Source organism: Dysidea avara, chromosome 1 (genome assembly GCF_963678975.1).
Source record: "Dysidea avara chromosome 1, odDysAvar1.4, whole genome shotgun sequence".
Taxonomy (NCBI): Eukaryota; Metazoa; Porifera; class Demospongiae; order Dictyoceratida; family Dysideidae; genus Dysidea; species Dysidea avara.
Window position 1 is genome coordinate 2,677,389 of NC_089272.1, and position 17,074 is coordinate 2,694,462.

Sequence of the window (17,074 nt, forward strand, 5' to 3'; positions counted from 1 at the left end):
ATCGACTGCACGTACATTCATGCTCACATCTGTGACCTCTGCCTTTTGCACAGTGTACAATTTATATTTTAGATGTCTATAATTGTACGGAATTGAATTATTATTAATGCACACTAAAATCAAATATACAGAATGTACAAACACTATTAGTACTTGTAAAAGCAGTTATTGACATGTACAATCTAGCAAGCTACAGTACGTTGATGGATTGAGTGTGGATATAGTATTGCTGATCTGTTTGTCTGCATGCTGAGCTCAGTGTAACATTGTTTGAGCTTCACTGTTGCACTTAACTAAATCAGCAACACTGCATGAGCTTATAATCCTATAGCATCACTGTATGGTGTGTAGACTCATTCCTACATAAAAAGAAATTCATTTCAAATGTATCAGTATAGAGTGTACAATAACACCTTTAATACACCCCAAAGGTGCTTCACTACACCTATTACAATCCAATAACATTATAGGCGTAATATAACACTCCTGGGTGTATATGTACACTTTTAAAGGTGTAGGTGTTCCATAAACACCTTTGTCAGGGTGTAACTGAACACCTCTGTTTTAACAGTGTGTGTGCTTGCAATATAAACAATACTACTGAGATGATGAAAGATGATTACACTGCATTGTTACCAAAATTAATTTAACTAAAAATTTACAATTGGTTTCTGCTTGGCCATCTTTTATTTTAATATATATACAGTGCAAAAAGATGGCCAAGTAGAAACCAATTGTAAATATTTAGTTAAATTAATTTTGGTAATAATGCAGTGTAATTATCTTTTATCATCTTAGTAGTATTGTTTATATTGCAAGCACACATGTACAGCTAGCTGGATGTGATAATGTGAAGCATATAGAGAACGAATGTATAAAAGTGCCTATACTGTAAATGCTCTCTTGGCCAGATTTTGATATCATATCTTTTGGTTGTAGTTACTCCATGAACATGTACTTGTGCAATCTTGGCCTCGCCTTTTTTTATAGCTCGGCTGTTTTTGGCACAGGATATCACTACTTTTTGTTGAATGGAAAACATACAGTTACTGAATATTGGCTATTATATTACATAGGAGACATTGCATGCATGCATGCATGCATAATAACAGCTTCAGTATCAGATTAGCTAGCTAAATCAGTAGCAAAAGCTTCAAGTTCAGTGTTTAGAAGCGCTACTAAAAGTGCCTTGCTAAGAGAAAACTCGTTCAAACCGTTCAAATTTCTCACACGGACTCACGTGATATTTTGCGTGATGTTTTAACGTGAAAATAAGAACCAGGGATAGTGACAAAGTCGAGGCTACCATCTTATGGTTCTTCCTGAAGCGGTGGGTTAATTAGTGATATAACTAGTCTCTGTCAAGGATGGAGGAGACGGTCCGGTTGGTCAGGCCAGAGCCGGACCAATAATCTGGAGTTGAACCAACTAGCTGACCAGTTCGAACTAAATTACTCTCATGCAATCTTTGGACGATCACATCTACATTTAGCTACGTACATTTTACAGATGTTATTGAAAATGCATGGCACGAGTAGTTACCTAGTTTCTCAGCCTAACTAAAGCACAGAACTACACGTATAGTACCTCCAATTACCTTACAGTACAGCATAGCATTCTTATCGTTTTGTACAGAAATGATTGTGGGTTCTACGTACAGTATCACGTGTGCTGATAGTTGGCATTTATCACGTGTAAGGCAGGTGCCTTCTTTGATTCTAAACCAGCACACTTAGATCACAATTCAATCTTCATAAAATAATCATTAGCATTCCTTGGCTTGTCTCTCTTGGCTTCTTTTACTGGGCGAAGGGCTGGCAGTGATAAACCAGATGACTCATTCCGCGGCAAGAAGCTGTACACCCATACATTACATGGTGGCCATCTGGACGAGATGTTGAGTAGAAATCACTCCTCTTCCAACTACCCACTCGTCCTGTCGAGATACTGAACAAACTCTCAGTCTCACCCACATCGCGCCATTTTCGAATATTGATTGGTCTTGTGACGGTCCACCAGTATATTTACGTGATGATCCGTTCACTTCATACAAACCCCAGTATATAGTAAACTGTATTTTTGTAACTGTGTAGCTTTTTATTGTAGCTGTGTGAATTCACTGTATAGTAATTATATCCTAGCTAAAGGGGGCCATGCTGCTGTGAAATTTTGGGGGAAAGTTGCACGTTGCTAGCTAGTTTTACTTTAAAACTTAGCATCAATTTTAAATTTTAAGGCATTTTCAAGCCTTTAAATTGCAAAAATTCTGCAGCTCCTGGGGGTTGCACCCCAGACCCCCCTTGAACTTCTAATTGTTAGCTATAACTAAATGAACCATACAGCAAGTTTCATGCTGTGTCCCCCATAGGCGGCGGAAAGGGGGGGGGCTAGGGGGCTGAAGCCCCCCCTCGGTCTGCTGAGGGGGGCTTAGCCCCCTTCAGAATGATATCACACCGAAATTATCTTTCTTGGAGTGGGGCTGAAAACCGTGATAAAGATTGAGATACTCTAATAGAGCAGTCACTCTAATAAAGTAGTCAGTGTGTAGCGAGCTATGTAAGGATTTTTATGTAGTTTATCAGCTAAAAATGGTAGCTGGTGATGTGGAAAGCTCTTGTCGACTTTTTTTTTTTTTTTTGGTCTCACCTTACCAAACTATAGAAATAAGTCTGGGTCAGCCCAGCCCCCCCTCATATCAACTACTTGCTCCGCCGCTGGTGTCCCCTGTATGTCAGGTCTACAATTATACATAGTATAGAAAGTCTGAAGAACAACAGATAGGCTTGAGCATATTTATATAGCTAGCTAGCAGTGAAATATCACTAAAATTGCATATCTGAGTGTCTAATTTTCAAAAATTTTCTGTGGAGGCATGCCCCCAGACCCCCTTAGGATGCTCGTGCTTCGCACTTCACACACTGCGCAACAGCTCCTCTCTCATTGGCATGTATATAGTAGCAATTTCAACATTATAGTCAATGGCCTGACCAACTCAATTTTCCCTCCTCCGGCCCTGCTCTGTGCGTAACAAGTGGAGGTGAATCGGCTGCGAGTTGCATATCAAGAAGTTTGCGGAAATTTGCTACGTTTTTGCTCCAGCCTCACCGATTTGTTCACTATAAAGTGGATAAATTCTATTGTACAGACACTTTATACTCACGTATCTTTTCACTCCAAATACGTATTTCAGATTCCCAAGTAGCATGAGAAAGAGCAACTCATGGTGAACAGAATGATACTAAATGAAGCTCGGTACACAAAAAACCCGCTCGTCATTTTGACAATACAGGAACACAATTGGTTTCAATACATTTCCTATGGGGCATTTTCACTATTCTTATAGATTCGATCATATCTCGTGACATGTTTGGATTTTTCAGGATTCGCTGCTAGATTCTGGTAGCCTATTCTTGAGCGTTTCTAACAAGCCATAGTGAGCACTTCCAGCGTAAAGTATATCTCGTCAAAACGATGCTAAAGTCGGAGGTAAAATATGCGGGCAATTCGGAGCGAGATTAAAGCTGTGTTTTGGCACGGAGTTCGTCAAGTTAGGTTTGACAAGCAACGCACAGCCAATCTTTAACTATAAATAACTTCCCACACTTAATCCAGTGCTTTAAAACTATTTTATTAATGAAACACTGTATGTGTGCAAAAGTTCTAGTACACCAATATATCTGTCATGAACTGGCACTATGGAAGAATAGCCAATCTTTGACGCTCAGTGCAGTAGAGATGTCCCAAAACCTACAAAATGAAAAATCAGCAACAGTAAAGCCTTTAATAAATGAAATATAGCAAGTTGAATCAAATACAGCTGCTTAATTGCTTTGATCTTGATTGGACAAATCACCTAATTAGTTATGGCAGCTGGCCTGAAAGTTCCGTTTTTGAGCAAAACTTCTTCATATGTTGCTGAATGTATGCCTAGGAATGGACATGAAGGCGCTGAATGCATCACACTATTCTCCCAGCGAATTTCCGAGTAAGTTCGTATATAAGTCGTTGTAAACGGATATATAACTACCGTCGTAATTTTAGATAGGAATCCCCCCACGCCATAGTAGCTTCCTGGGATTATATATCTATGCTTTTGTAACTAATGTAGGCCAGATCCTTACAGCTGGCTTGTTCTAGCAGCTGTGTGGGTCAGACTGCAAACAAGTTGAGCTGAACCCTAGTGAGAAAACAGCTAAAAATGAAAGAAGATTTTTCACAACATTTCAACCAACCAGATGGTTGGTAATGACAACGAAGTTGTCAAGAGCAGACAAATGCTTCCAGGAAAGGTTATATGCTTTTATGGCTTCCTCTAATGTATGGTGAAATCTTTGGCTATAAATAATGTGTCAGGAATTTGAATGATTAGCAAGTAAGTCAATACTACAAAACTTATAAGTCAATATTTTTGAGGGCTCAGCTCAATGCGTACATACAGTATACCATAATTACTATGCATCAATCGATTGATGTGATGATAATATGTGCAAATCTGAGACAACCATGGACCCTGCTATATATAGTAACTAGGCAGATATATAGAGTTATGTATACTCTGATATAATTGTTGAATGTTGTAGTTTGCCAATGGTCGAAGCTAAATTAACCATTTTAGATAGCTTTTTGTGTTGCTGGAGGTGTCAGGCAAACTCCAGTTAGGGCCAGGCAATAAAAGATTATTTTTCAAAACAGGAGAGGAACATGCTTAGGCCCGCAAGGTACAGGCTTAATCTATTTACCCCTGTAATGCATCTATCAAGGTATTGCCCCACTACCCCTCCCTTCGGGCATATATGGGGCTATAGTGGGCACAACCGAATGTTAAATGCCCCATGGTAGGGCAAACCTATTGTGTCAAATCCCCACCCATTGGCTCCAGTTGCAACATGGGGATTTACTCCGGGTTTGACATAGCGTAGAAAAAATACTTGGGTGCTTAATGAATGATTGTCCCCCATAGTGGGGCAGCAGTTTCATGTCAATTCCTCTTGTAAAGCCACAAGGGGGGTGGTGGGGCAACACATTGGTAGGTGCATAATGAGTTTGCATCGTAAACCTTGTGTTAAAATTTAGGCTGTCTTGCTTTTGTTGTGCTTATAGCAGCTAATGTGCTTATTCTCAAACAAGGACTGGAGGAACTACAAATTGTCTATCTTCTACCTTTATCAACTAGATCACTGCTGGTTATAAAATTTCCTTTGCTGTTGTAACTTGTTTACCATTATGCTATAACTGTTAGTTAGTCCCTCCTAGTTTATATGTCTCCTAGCAACAAAAATTGTTATGTCAACAATGTAGCATAGGTGAGAACCACAAAACAAGTCAAGTAATATAATACAAAATTGGTCATCAACTGCTACCAGCTTCAGTATACTAAATAATACATCTTGGGAATGGCTATGTGGGATGCCCACTTTAATGTATACTAGACATATTAAAAAATTTAAAATAAGAAATAAGAAATAGGGATCACTGAAAAAAGCCACGAAACAAGAAGGGATCGCTGGGGTGGTAATGTAAACCACAAATCCCTATTTTGACTTTTATACTCAAATACAGCATTTATAGAGAGTCAAAATAGGGATTTGTGGTTTACATTACCACCCCAGAGATCCCTTCTTGTTTCGTGGCTTTTTTCAGTGATCCCTATTTCTTATTTTAAATTTTTAATATGTCTAGTCTGTGTACTTTTTTCCAAATCATTTATGGATTATAAGTTAATTGGCACATTAGTGTAGTAAGCTAACAGAGATTCCTTGGTTTAAAAGGCTAACTCATTAGATATGTTAATGCAATATTAATTTTGTAATCTACGATAAAGACTGTATTTTCATCCTGATTCATTTGTACACACACAAAATATAAGGCAGGATACATTAATTCCTAGTCTATACTCAGTGTTTGAGCCATCATTGTCACACTTGGTGCCATCGCTGAAAACACACTGCTATATGAGCTGCCTACCTGTCAGAAGAATTACTGATTGTGCACCTATCATACAGGAGACAGTGCTGATGGCAGCACAGGAGACTTGAAGAAGAACAAGATGTCTTAGGTGTTTATTCTAACGGAAGGACAAGAAGGAAACTCTATGATACAAGTTATAAGAATGGTCATGTTATAATTCCTGTAGAGTCCAATTTTTTTTATAAATTTTCACGTGATATAACGATGCATACATCAAGCACGTACATTATAGGTGTAGAGTTGTCTAGCAGAATAGGTAGTGAAGAGATAGCTATACATTGTAGCTGTAGTGCTATTATTGTAGCGATAACGCTTTACAACACCTTTGTATAACTGCACGTATGAACAGGGCTGAATACAGCAGCAACATTGTGAGTTGGTATTAATCAAGCTAAATAGGAGATGGCTAGGTTTGGCCAAAAAGTCTTCCTATGCCGGTGTCTGCATGTACAAATCACAATGTCACTACCAGTGGCCAGTGGCGTAGCCAGTCTTACATGATTACCAGGGATTTGGCAGTCATTACCCATACACGCAGGAGTACTTTAAACTGGCATATTGAGTTCCAATTGCCAGGACTTAGACTGGGCTCTAGCCCTGGAAAGCCTAGGTGTAGCCTGCTAGCAACAGTGTGTCACAAAGTGGAACACCATAGGTATAGTCAGCAAAATCTGGTTAGCATGTGGTCATGACTAAATGTTTGCAACTGTCAATGTCACTAGTTGATCAGAGAGTGTGCTAGAATATGTACACAGTAGCTAGTTACAGTGACATAAGCACAGTAGCACACAATCCTCCCATATAAGACTGTGTAATACTCATCAATAACTAACACTCAAGCAACTAATAACTTTAATATGCCAGACTGAATAATGTACAACATAGCAAGACTTTATAAGTACAGGATACAGGAAATTAACTAAGTGATGTCATATGATTACAAATATATTCATGTGTTGTTACATCAGCAATGTGTGTGTGTACAAGTCAGTTCAATATTACACTTTATTACATCTGCCCCTCCTAGCTTTGGCTCGTTCTCAAGGACGATAACGGTCTGGTGGTCTTCTGTCCCGTGTAGGATAACGGTGCTCAGGTCCCGGTGGGTCATCATCAATAAAATGATGTTCTACTGAAGGGGGAGCCCAATCATTTTGAAGAAGCAGTGGAACTGTCTCATCTGAAGTAGTAGCAGCTTGAAGTCTTGGTCTTAGTTGATTGATATGAACTGTTCTAGTTCTCCTTCCATCATGTATAGTATATGTGATGGGACTTTTCACTGACTGAATGATCCATTTCCCTTCCCATTTGGGATCTAACTTGCCTGCTGTAGGGACAGATAACCAAACTGAATCACCTATAGCAAAAGTTCTGGAAAGAGAGTGTTCATCATAGTGCTGCTTTTGCTGTGTGTTAGCTTGGGCATTGTGTGTTTCAACAAAATCTCTGAGCTTAGATAGCTTAGCTTGAAGCTGATGCTGATATGAGGTTACATCATAAGCCATACTAGATGGAATTGGCGGCTTGTGGGCACATCTGCCAAACATCAGCTCAAATGGTGAGACCCCAGTTGACGTATGAACAGCAGTACGGTATGCATACAGCACAAAAGGGAGATATTGTTCCCAATCATTTTGATCAACATAAGCACGCAGCATTTGCAAAAGAGACCTGTTGAAGCGTTCAACTAATCCATCACCAGCAGGGTGGTAAGCTGTTGTTCGTGATTTAGTGACACCGAAAGCATCGAGAGTCTGACGTAAGATGGTGCTCTCAAAGTTTCTGCCCTGATCTGAATGTAGGATGTCTGGGATACCATAGCGACAAAACACTGTTGTAAGCTCTCTGGTAATGGTTGCGGCTGTTTGATTAGGTATTGGTATGGCCTCTACCCACTTGGTCATGTAGTCCTGAATAACCAAAAGATAATGGTTGTTATGTCGGGAAGTGGGAACTTCCAAAATATCTACTGCCACCATCTCCCAGGGCTTGCCAATGGGCACAGTGGTCAAAGGGGAACGAGTTGGTTTTGCAGGCTTAGAACGCTGACAAACTAAACATTCTCTGCAATACCTTTCTATGTCTTGCAACATTCCAACCCAGTACCCAACTTGACGTACCCTGGCTGTTGTCTTCTCAAATCCTAAGTGGGTAGCAGATACAGCATCATGATGCTGATATAACATAGTGGAGCGGTATGACTCTGGGATGAGAGGAACCAATACTGTATTAAGGCTAGGTGATGGTGTATACCCTCGACATACTAACCCATCATGCAGGCACAACTGTGACCAAAGCTGTTTGTATCGAGAGTAAGGATGTGTATGCCATACAGAATTATGAGGTGGGGCCGACTGATTTTGACTCAGTGCTTCATAAATTTGTTGGATAATGGGATCGTTAAATTGTTGCTGGCGTAATTCTTCAGTGAACAAATGTAGCTGTGTAGTTGCAGCAGTGTGTGCTTTTCTAGAGAGTGCATCTGCATTGCCATTGTCCTGCCCTTTGCGATATGTAATTGTGAAGTCATACTCTTGAATGGCAAGTGCCCATCTGGCAAGGAGGCCTTCCATTTTCTGTGCAGATAACCACTGCAAGGGAGCATGGTCAGTAATGATAGAGAACTGTCTACCTAACAAATAATGTCGAAACTGTTTAAGGGCATGGACAACAGCTAAGCACTCTTTTTGAATTACGCTATAGTGTTGCTCTGAAGTTGAGAGAGCTCTACTAGTGTATGCTACAACATGGCCACTTTGTTCAAGTACAGCACCAATACCTGTGGCACTGGCATCTGTATATAGTTGAAATTGTTTAGCAGCTGTAGAAAAGTTGGGATATTTAAGTATTGGTGCACACAAAAGGGCATCTTTTAGTTGTTTAAAAGCTAATTCACAAGACTTGTCCCACACATAAGGGGTCCCTTTGTTGGTTATGTTGTACAATGGGGCTGCGATATCTGCAAATTTGTGGATGTAACGACGATAGTAAGATGCAAGCCCCAGAAAACTTCTAAGGTTGCCTGGCTCAGATGGAGTAGGCCAGTTACGAACTGCAGATACTTTCTCAGGATTGGGGGACATACCAGTTGCTGAAAAATTGTGCCCCAGATATGTAATGGAAGACAAGCTAATGTGGCACTTGCTGCCACGAAATGTAAGTCCAGCATTGGACATATGCTGAAACAAAGTGTCAAGGTGCTGTATGTGTTCCTGTAGATTGGCAGAATGGACTAATAAGTCATCTAAATACGTAGTGACAAATGATAAATCACCACAGATAGAGTTAATAAGCCTTTGAAATGATGAAGGAGCCCCAGAAAGGCCAAACGGCATTCTACGAAATTGGAACAACCCAAACCCAGGCCCAGGACAAAAAGCAGTTTTGGGTTGGTCCTTGCTATGAACTGGTAACTTCCAATACCCACTCCTGAGGTCAAGGGTAGAGAAAACTGTGCAACCCATCAAGCAGTCCTGGACTTCATCAGGCCTAGGAAGTGGGTAAGCATCCTTAACTGTGCGTTTATTCAGTTCCCGGTAAACAACACACAAGCGTACCTCCCCATTCTTCTTACGAACAAACACAGCAGGGGCCATCCATGGGCTAGAACTAGGCTCAATTATTCCCTGTTGCAACATGGTGTTTATTTGCTGCTGTACTTCTGCACGGTAATTCCCTGGTATTCTTCTAGGTGGTATTTTTACAGGGTTACCAGTTGTGGGAATGAAGTGTTCTGCAACTGTGGTATGCCCAGGGGAGGTACAAAACAGCTCTTTGTGAGCTTCAACAAGCGACAAAAGGGCTGGATCACCACATTCAGGCAGATCATAACTTGAGGTTTTAACATCAAAAATGGGGACAGCATAGTCATCTATGGCTTCCTCAGGTGACTGGGATACACATGAAACTGGTGATGCTTTCATCTTAACTGCCTTAACTGCTTCAAGCAGTGGCTCCATTTCAGGTGGAAGTTTAGTCACAGCACTAACGTGTATGGTAACAGGTGATGTTGTGAAGTCAAGTAATAAGCCATGCTTTTGCATGAAGTCAACACCTACAATCACAGGTGTGATTAGTGACCTAACTACAACAAAACAGTGGTCTGCTTTTACATTACCTAGCTGTATGTTTGTTGTGATTTGTCCCAAAACTGAAATGGGCTCGCCAGCTGCTGACACTAACTGCAGTCCCTGTGGGGGTTTAGCTAGTTTGTGGTTAGGTGTAACAAGGTTCTCTCTTACTAACAAAACAGACGACCCTGAGTCAACCATTATCTCAACTACTCTGTTTTCTAGTACACCATTAATTATGGACCCTTGTGTCCTTACTGCAGCTACAACTACACTACTATAACTATCTACATTACTACACAAAGGGCTCACTACTTTCAGAGGCGCCCCCAGCCCGTGCGAGACGCCCCTTGTCCGTTTCCCGAAGGACAGTCCTTTGCGAGGTGGCCCATCCTTCCACAATTAAAACATCGCTTTAATCTCGGGCAATTACGTTGTACATGACCAGGCTGGTTACAACGGAAACAGAGGAGCCTGGCTGGCTGCTGGGAGGTTCTCTGATTAGTTGCCATGGCAGCCACCTGTTCAGTCAGGGCGGCGACTTGCTCTGTTAGGGCTTCCACACGGTCAATTGGCTGCTGAACAGCTGCTAATTTTTCACCAGGATTCTCAGCATCAATAGTCATCAACAACTTTGCTCGCTGCATCAGCTGCCCCAAGTCATTAATCTCTCCTGCTGCACGTAATCGCTTGCTTATTTCCAGGGGGAGTCCCGTTAGAAACTGGTGCATCACTAACTGTTGGCGTGTTGTCGCATCTGCTGCTGGCATAGCTCGATCTATTAGCCTTTTTAGTTCGTGACAGTATACAGACAATGACTCGCCAGGATGCAACCGTCTGCGATGAAAGTCATCATCGACACAAACCGTACTGGCCCCATTCTCTCCAGGATGTTTTTCGTAGCTAGGTCATAACTTGCTTGCTGCTCTGCGGTCAACTCTAGCCAGGTAACAAGTGCTTCTCCCTCTAATAGTGTCGGCATTTTCTTTGCTTTCATTTCGTCGTTCCAGTCATTTGCACTGCAGCAGATCTCGTAACGCTTGAACCATTCAGTTGGGTCACCTTCTGAGAAGATCCTGGGCAAACTGATGTGCTAGGAACTCGTTGCAGCTGTGCTAGGGGTAGACATGGCCAACTTCAACCGTCCTCTGCTACCAATGTAATACTCATCAATAACTAACACTCAAGCAACTAATAACTTTAATATACCAGACTGAATAATGTCAACATAGCAAGACTTTATAAATACAGGATACAGGAAATTAACTAAGTGATGTCATATGATTACAAATATATTCATGTGTTGTTACATCAGCAATGTGTGTGTGTGTACAAGTCAGTTCAATATTACACTTTATTACAACTGTCAGGCTTCACACTTGTAAGTTGTTTATGACATGGATACCAGATGGGAGGGTTGTTGATGATATGTGGTTAGACCACAAAATATTTTTAAATGGTAGGGTTGTAATAAACACTCCACCCAACCTTTTTTGCGTGTGAAAAGCAGCCATGATATCAGCGCTACCATTTATCTTCCACCTATAATGGACAAACAAAGCACTCACTGTGATGGCTAGAAAGAAGAATAAACTGGATGCGCGCTTAAACGGCTTCTCGTAGCGAAGAAGGGAAGCTCACTAAAGACCCTATTATGGCGATCTTGTAAGGTAAAAGAGTGCTGCACAACTTCAATCTGCCATCTATTAACGTTATAAAGACTACTAAGTGTATAGTCGAACAATACGCATCTCTGAGCACACAAAATCCCGTAATTTTGTTCTTCTACGGCTTCTTCCGTATACGGAACAGCAGGCAATGGCGAAGAAGAACTTAGAAATTTATCGAGGTGGAGGCCGGTTAGCGATCTGTGGAGTACGGGTTAATTAATGGGTCATGGACACGCGGAAGGACTCAGTGAGTAAGGCTGTGTAGTTTTAATTGGGAAAAATGGAAGCCTTGGGCTGTACACGAGTGAAACAAAATAATTACATAACCAAGTAATAATAATAATAAGAACGTGACGTCATAAATAATTAAATAATTAATTAATTAATGTCCAGACGAAACTGCGTAGTGCACACAAGAACACTCACCGGAATTGAGTTAGACGAAACCCGAACGTCAAATTGAAGTGAGCGTTTTTTCTTCGGTGCCTTCGTTAAGCAGGACACTTTTCTAAATAGTGCCTTTCTTCTAACAAACATTGAACTCCTTAACAACCACTTTCCAGCGCAATTCACTCAAAATCCACGTTCAACCCGCAAAACAAGCTGTACACACTGCGCGTTAAACAGGTCGCCAAACACGTAAAACCTGTCTGAATACATAGCAACCAGCCATACGCGCGCCATTAAAATATTTTTGTTTATTTAGTTAAACTGAGAACGTTGTCTTCCTGCCTTGAACTGCATTACTTACACTTACAGGTGTTTGAAGGTTAGTCCTAACTAGTTTGTTTACCGCATGGAATGCCATGGTTGGAATAAATTTCTGTCGAAGTACTAGTCTGAATAAAGTGTGTTACTGTGTAGTGTGTGTGTACTGTGTTTAGTGTGTGTAGTGTACTGTAGTGTGTGCTGTGTTTAGTGTGTGTGTGTAGTGTGTGTACTGTGTTTAGTGTGTGTAGTGTAGTGTAGTGTGTGTGTGTACTGTGTTTAGTGTGTGTAGTGTACTGTAGTGTGTGTGCTGTGTTTAGTGTGTGTGTGCTGTGTTTAGTGTGTGTGTGCTGTGTTTAGTGTGTGTGTACTGTGTTTAGTGTGTGTAGTGTAGTGTAGTGTGTGTGTGTACTGTGTTTAGTGTGTGTAGTGTACTGTAGTGTGTGTGCTGTGTTGTTTTACACGTTAACAAATTTACTTGGTTATGTGTGACCCGGTCCTAGTAATAAGAATAATAATAATAATATTATAAATAATAATAATAAGATGAATTAAAAATTAAATGAGAATAGGGATCGCTGAAAAAAGCCACAAAACAAGAAGGGATCGCTGGGGTGGTAATGTAAACCACAAATCCTTATTTTGACTGTCATAAATCTTTAGTTACATGCTCTGTCATTTTAAAGTGAGTAGGGATTTGTGGTTTACATTACCACCGACAGAGAGTCCAAATAGGGATTTGTGGTTTACATTATTATTATTATTATTGTTACTGAGCAGGCAGCACAGCTGATATGCTCTGGAAAAAAAGCAATCATAAAATGAATTTAGCTACGTAGTTACAAAGATTACAGTTATTGAGTTCCATACAATGTTTGCAGTTCCGCTGAAAAAGAGTCAATATTGTTGCTCTCAATGATGGAAGATGGTAAGTTGTTCCAATCCTTAATTGATCTGGAGAAAAAGCTCTGTTGGTATGCATAGGTAGATGAATTTGGTAGAATAAAACGATGTGGGTGATATAGTCTGGTGGATCTTGTCATTGAAATAAAATGAGGAGGAATTGACAGTGAATAATCTTGATGTATAATTTTAAAAAGTGCTTGTAATCTGGATATTTTACGTCTCAGCTGAAGGCTTGGCCAAGAAAGATGCTGTAACATAGCTGTGACTGAGCTGAATCGATTGAAATCATTTAGGACCAATCTAGCTGCCCTACGCTGTACTTTCTCTAGCTGTTGAATATTGTTATGGTGGTATGGGTCCCAGATGACTGCAGCGTATTCCATTGACGGTCGTACTATCATAAGGTAGGCTGTTGCTTTGATGTTAGACGAGCAGCAACTCAGGTTGCGTTTCAAGAAGTTTAATGTTCTATTGGCCTTAGCAGCTATATTACTAATATGTGGAGACCATAATAGTTTGTTGTCCAATATAACACCAAGGTAGGAGTGTTGGTTTGATGTACCCAAGTTGTGATTGTTTAGCTTGTAGTTGAAAATGATTGGTGATAATGATCTGGTAAACCGCATAATAGTACATTTGGTTACATTGAATCTTAATTGCCACTTAGTTGCCCATTCGTGTAGTTGATCAAGATCATGCTGAAGTTGAATGGCATCCTCCTTGGTGGTGATAATTCTGTAAAGTAAACAGTCATCAGCAAATAACCGTAGTGGCGAATTTACATGTTCTGTTATATCATTAATGTATAGAAGAAACATCAAAGGGCCGAGGACCGTCCCTTGAGGGACTCCTGAGTGAACAGCTATCGAGTCAGAAAAAGTACCATCCAAAGCTACTTGCTGTGACCTTCGGGTCAGCCAAGTATTGACCCACTGACAGATGTGATCATTGATACCATAGTGTCTTAATTTAACTAATAGTCTTTGATGTGGGACACTATCAAACGCTTTAGCAAAGTCAAGGAGAATGACATCGGTTTGTTTCTGTTGGTCTAGAGCATGTGACAAGTCTTCTATCAGTGAAATAAGTTGGGTAACACAAGAGTGCTGGGATCTGAAGCCGTGCTGGGTATCAATGAGAATGCTATTTGAGTTTAAATGATTCATTACGGAATGATATATAATATGTTCTATAGTTTTGGAGCATACAGAAGTCAATGATATTGGTCGGTAGTTTGCGGTACTAGTACGGTTACCACCCCAGCGATCTCTTCTTGTTTTGTGGCTTTTTTCAGTGATCCCTATTCCCATTTTAAAATTTCCAATTCTTAATTCATCTAGTTTGTGTACTTTTTAATTAATCCAGTAATGGATTATGAGATTTTTTTATTGATAATAAAGACTGTTGTGAATAGTGTAATTTTGCATTCTGCATAGTAATGCTGTCAACATTTCAGTGTACACATGAAACTGATCAAATTGTAATGTGCATACAGACTGAGAGTCTCCTAATATGAGCTACTATTTACATTACTGGTGCCTTTAATAGCTGTCAAACTCAGTGCAAGGATTGTAGTTATACACCTGACTGCATTATTAGAGTATTTAAGTGACTGCTCTATTAGAGTATTTAATCTGGATAATCCGCCCACGTACAAAAATCACGGACCGAAAAAACCGCCTTGCAACAAAGTCATCAGCCCAGATTAAGCTTCCTGGCCTATACTGAGTTTAATAAAGACGGATTCTATTAGCCACAAGTAGCGCACACCAAAAAACTTAACTCTGAGCGTGATCTTGTATGGTTTCTCTAGCGTAATGGAGTTTTGGCAAGAAGAAACGGCCCGGTTTGGGCTATTTCCATCCGAAAACGAAATCAAAAATAGGTCATGGACACGCACAATGATCCATTCAGCAAGCCTTGCTACTTTTTATCCCAGGATTCTCCTTGTTAACTTCGCTATGCCTGTGAAAGAATAATAATATGAATAATAATATGGACAAACGGGCATATTTCAGTTTTGTCTGAAATACACATACTGTTTCCTTTCCACTTGATACTTACTAGTGGACCAATACTCATTGCAAAGAACCACTAGAGGGTTGTTTTGAGTTGAAGGATGCTTTTCAAGGTGGTTTTTAGGTGTGCGTTCTATTAGGATTTTTGCAAAAAACATGGGCGATGCCTATTATGACCCACTATCGTGGTTCATGATAAACAATTCGCGTAAAATTCGCAATTTTTGAATGTTTCTAAATTTCGTCTAGACCATTTTTACTGCTATATCACCATTTGTCTGAGTTCAGTGTTTGATAATAAGCCATCTGAGTGTTGTTTTGTGCTCGAGTCTGCTTTCTAAGGCTGGTTTTAGGTGACTGCTATATTAGGATTTTCAAAAATTCCACTGCGATCCCTATTATGAACCCACTATCGTGGTTCATGTTAAAATGATGTGATGCTCATGTTGTATAGGTGTTAGTCACACTGTTTTATCTGCTGTCTCCTGCCATACAAGACCTGCCTCAATATGATCAACCCAAGGAACCTACGTAGGACCTCCTGACCATAAAGACTTTTGTAAAGTACACTGGTTGAAGTCCAACTACAACATGTGGTGAGTATAATTGGAATGTTAGTGTATCTGTGTAGTGAATATTAGTTGTGGGACAATGGCAGGGTCCTGGATTTGAAAAACTGGCCCAGACACATACTCAGCTTGAATAACAATATGTACACACATATGCTACACACACACACTATACATATTTGACATGTTATATGATTACATGTTTTTAGTTAGCTGTGCCTTACCATATACTGTATCCCTTTCTGTATGTGCAGGGTGGATACTGATGTTATGACTGTTGGCGGGTGAATTTATGGTCAATGGACAAATCATGCAAATGGTGAAGAAAAATTAATATGTGGTACCAAGACCCCACTACTATAATTTATTATGAACTCTTGGTGGACTTAATAGCCAAACACTATAGTGTATCTGGTTTCTTGTGCTATTGTAGTCATTGTTTTTTATTTTACTTTGGGATCATCATAATGTAAACGTTTACTATTACAGTATATTCATGCTATCGTTAAAGAGTTTCTATAATTGTGGGTGGTTGCATGAGGGTCTAACAAGTGCTGTGACTGAAAGGTGATGCGCTGATGCTGGCTTTTAGTGAACACTGAAGTTTCACCGGCACTGAATGGTTGGGGCGGGATTAGAGACGTGCACGGGTAATGTAGCAGTAAATTACTTCTTCAACTGTATCCCAACACTACAGCGGGTATGAAACAGCTATATTCCGGTACGGCCCTGCATGGGGGGGGGTAATGCTATAACGAGTCAGTGGAGGCATACCGTGGCGCTGTCACAGTGATATATGTTTCCCCGGGTAACGTGTTTCCCGCACACATATCCCTAGGGATCCGTGTTTCCCCGCACACATATCACTAACTCGCTAGTGACCTACAAGTCACAGTGATATGTGTTTCCCCGGGTAATATGTTTCCCCTAAAGTCATGTGTAACGGTACGTAGTGTTAGCATAGGCGCGCATGCACTTTTAATAATCATAGCTAGCCATACCTATACAACTCAGGGGCGTAACCAGAAAATTAAAATAGGTGAGGCAGACTTCAGAGGCAGATCTAGGATTTTGTTAAGGGCAGTAGAAGTGGTAGAAGTGACCACACAGTGTGGGAGCATTTCGCCTTCTAGGGGGTCTGGGGGCATGCCCCCTAGGAAATTTTT

General features: G+C 40.4%; 2 long non-coding RNA genes across 3 annotated transcripts; one reads left to right on the forward strand and one right to left on the reverse strand.

Moving 5' to 3' along the window:
- Positions 1 to 82: 82 nt before the first annotated feature.
- LOC136252518 (uncharacterized) lies at positions 83 to 12,381 on the reverse strand. Its single transcript, XR_010699603.1, has 2 exons — positions 12,134 to 12,381; positions 83 to 359 (listed from the first exon to the last, which is right to left on the reverse strand). It is a non-coding gene; the product is annotated as an uncharacterized lncRNA (long non-coding RNA).
- Positions 12,382 to 12,487: 106 nt separating this feature from the next.
- LOC136252510 (uncharacterized) lies at positions 12,488 to 16,418 on the forward strand. 2 transcript variants are annotated; one of them, XR_010699602.1, is made up of 3 exons: positions 12,488 to 14,063; positions 14,131 to 15,935; positions 16,163 to 16,418. It is a non-coding gene; the product is annotated as an uncharacterized lncRNA (long non-coding RNA). The 2 variants fall into 2 exon arrangements; XR_010699599.1 differs by having other exon boundaries at positions 12,488 to 15,935.
- Positions 16,419 to 17,074: the final 656 nt, after the last annotated feature.